The 3,861-nt window shown below is 40.2% G+C and overlaps 1 pseudogene; it reads left to right on the forward strand.

The window, feature by feature from the left end:
* Window positions 1–664: 664 nt before the first annotated feature.
* On the forward strand, window positions 665–2,547 carry LOC118576746 (annotated as a pseudogene).
* Window positions 2,548–3,861: the final 1,314 nt, after the last annotated feature.

Raw genomic sequence — 3,861 nt, forward strand, 5'->3', positions numbered from 1 at the left:
AGTTTTCCTTTTGTTTGGATGGCACGTCTCCCAACAGTGTTTGACAATGAATGATGCTCTGAAACCCTGCTCTTTCACACCCTGCGGGTGACCTATAACTTTTCATGGGTAACCTTTGACCTAAGAACTGACAGTTTGATTTATTGTTCAGTGTTATGATTTATGAGTATCTTCTCAGAATAATTAACAGACAACAGGTGGCAGCATAATAATTTTGATTACCCAGCGGTTCATGAAACCACGACAAAGGTGACTTCATTTTCTGAATACAAGAAGGACAACAATTAGAAATTAAACAAAGCAATGCTTCTATGCTGTAGCTTTCCATCTTTTGTTAGTCACACAGAGGATGCATTTAGGAGGCCTAAGTTCCCTTTGGCCATCAGGATAAAATAAGGAACTTCTACTCTGTGAACATGAGAAGACACTGTGCCTTGCCGTATTGGCAGAGTTATTCCCCTTTCTCTCCTGAGGTCTTGATTAATTGAGTTATGTCAAACCTGTCAAGCACATCATCTCTTCACATCCCATTTTTGACAATGGCCATTGCCTGGGGAAAAAGTGATGGGCAGACAAAAGTTTGAAAAAGCATTCACAACCCCCAACAACAGAAGTCCAGTTCGCCGCACCTCCAGGTTTCCTTATGTGTTGTTCTACTGCCGGAATGGTGCATTACAATTTCAAGAAAATTACAGGGGTGTCAGGACTTTATTGACCTGACATTATCCAAGACTCAACAGAAGACTCAATCAGTTATTCATAAACATTATCAAATTCGTCGAATGCGACATTTTTATATGAGAAAAGTCAAATTTACTCAACAGAATTACCATGACAGACTGTCACAGATTTTGACAGATTTCCCCAAATTGGATGATATCCATCCATTTTATGCTGACTTGATGAATATCTTCTATGACAAGGATCATTACAAGTTGGCTCAAGGTCAAATAAATATTGCCAAAAATTTGGTGGACAATGTTGCTCAAGATTATGTGCAGCTCATGAAATATGGTGATTCTCTGTACCACTGCAAGAAGCTGAAGTGTGCTGCCCTTGGGAGCAAGTGTACTATTATCAAGAGACAGAGGTAGAATTTCGAGTATTTGGAACAAGTACATCAACATTTATCCCACTTGCCAACCACTGATCCAAACACAAGGACTCTGCTTTTGTGTGTGTATCCAAATGTTGGGAAATCCAGCTTCATCAATAAGGTAACAAGAGCAGATGTGGATGTTCAGCCCTATGCATTTGCCACCAAATCTCTGCTTATTGGGCACATGGACTATAAGAATCTGCACTGGCAGGCTATAGATACCCCAGGGATTTTGGATCATCCTTTGGAGGATCAGAACACCATTGAACTGCAGGCTATCACAGCCCTGGCCCACCTCTGAGCTGTAGTTCTGTATGTGATGGATTTGTCTGAGCAGTGTGGACATGGGTTGAAGGAGCAATTAGAACTCTTCCAGAATATCAGACCCTTGTTTACAACAAGCCTCTTACTGTTGTAGCAAACAAATGTGATGGGAAGAGAATAGCTGAGCTTTCTGAAGAAGATTAGTAAATATTTATGGACTTGCAGGCTGAAGGATTCACTGTCATTGAGACCAGCACCCTGACTGAGGAAGGGGTCATTCAGGTTAAAACAGAGGCTTGTGATAGGCTTTTGGCTCATCGAGTAGAAAAGAAAATGGAAGGAAATAAAGTGAATGAGGTTCTGAACAGATTGCATTTAGCTGTGCCAAACAAGAGAGATGATAAGGAGATACCCCCTTTCATCCTAGAAGAAGTGGTGGCTTGAAGGAAAGGAGATTGCAGAGCCCAGGAAGAAGAGATCTTGAGCTGGAAATGGGAGATGATTATATTTTGGATCTTCAGAAATACTGGGACTTGATGAATTCATCTGAGAAATATGAGAAGATACCAGAGAACTGGGAAGACCATAATGTTGTTGATTATATCGATCCTGCTATCACAAAGAAATTAGAAGAGTTAGAAAAGGAAGAAGAGCTAAGAATGGCTACTGGGGAGTATGAAAGCGACTCTGAAAATGAAAATGATGAAATAATGGAAATCTGACCGCTAACAAAATGAATTAGAGAAAAAAATAAGTTGAAAATTCTACAGTCCAAAGTAAAGACTACACAGGGACCCAGGATGCCCCAAACTGCTAAGAAGGTTTAATGGACAGACCTGGAGAATGAGATGTGTCATCTGGGTGTTGACATGGATGATAAAGACAATGCCCACTCTCTACTCCAGGCAAGAAGATCTCAGAGTGTCACTAGGAAATGAAAACGAGAAGAATCTATTCCACCCTCTTCTATAGCCCGGAGTTGGAGTTGCTCTCGTACTCTATGTGATGTTACTGGTCTTTGAGAGGTCAAGATGGTGAGGAAAGCCAAGATTATGATGAAGAAAGCCCAGAAGAAGATGAATTGCTTGGGGAAGAAAGGGGAAGCAGATAGGCGTATGTTTGATATGAAACCCAAGAACTTACTCTCTGGGAAGAGTAATGCTGGTAAAAAGGACAGGAGATAGTGTTCTCTTGAGTTGGAGTGCTTAGGCTGGACTCTTGCTGTTTATTTTTGGGTATGGTGTGGTGTGCTTTATGCAGTTTAGAATCACCATCTATTAAGTGGAAAGAGAAACAATGGAAATGACCTAAAGATGCTTGTTACTTTGCTGAAAACTGGGAAACCTGATTAGGTGTGCAGTGTTGTTGTCACCGTGTAATACAAATGTCTAAGTACAGTGTGTTCTATTCTTCATGACGTGATTATTTCACATCTGTAAGACATAGTTTGCAGGAAAGATTTATCAGTACCTGGGCGGTGGTGGCATATGCCTTTAATCCCAGCCCTGGGGAGGCAGGAGCAGGTGGATCTCTGAGTTCGAGGACAGCCAGCTCTAAAAGAAACCCTGTTCCAAAACCACCTAGCACCACCCCCCCCCAAAAAAAAAAGAAAGAAAGGTAAACATATATTGGTATAAGTAGGCTGTTTTTGGTGGGGAAAAAAAAACTTGGCTTTATTATCCAAAGTAACAATTTTTTTGGTGAAGAAAGAATCCCCATTGGGAGGTACAGGCAGAAGACTCCAGCCTTTCTGAGGGCACAAGCACATTTAGTGTGTCAGAACTTAAATTACTCTCTTAATTGATTTTTTAGACCTTCAGTACAATGTACCATTGTAACTTTAACCATTTTAACCACAATAAACCTCTAGCAAAAAAATGTAAAAAGAAAAAAAAAAGAAAGCAAAAGCATTTATGTTTTTGTAAGGCATCCCAACATTTAGTCTACCAATCATATTTCTAAGTATTCCTTCCTAAATATACAAGCCATAAAGAAAAGTTCCTCCCATGCACCATATATGTTTTCACTTTAAAGGCTACAAGGAGGAAGCTTTATCATCGGAAAGTATTACATTATTGCAGCTCACAACAGTTTTAATTTCCTCTCTGCCTTGCGCATTTCAATGTCACAGGACTGCTTTCTCCAATGGGCATTACTTTTATGCAAGACAAAGCCTTACTACACATTTTATTATAGACACCTTTTTCTTAAGGATTGACATTTCTTTACAGATGAATCCATGGTGCATTTAGGCAAGCACCTACCTTTGTGAATGCCTAATGCTGTTTTTGTAAAACTAAATAAAAATCAGGTTGGAGGCTTTATCCTTGCATAGCTCTCCATTTAATCTCTGCTGAAAACATCCCTAAGTGTTACTAATGAAATTGAAGTACACAGGCCTCTGAATATGTAACAGTCCTGCCTCACACCCAAATGCTGGGTGGTGGGGGACCTCCCCTGCATCTGAAATGAATTTTCACACAGCACCACAAAAGTGA

The sequence above is a fragment of the Onychomys torridus genome, chromosome 1, assembly GCF_903995425.1.
Source record: "Onychomys torridus chromosome 1, mOncTor1.1, whole genome shotgun sequence".
Lineage (NCBI taxonomy): Eukaryota > Metazoa > Chordata > Mammalia > Rodentia > Cricetidae > Onychomys > Onychomys torridus.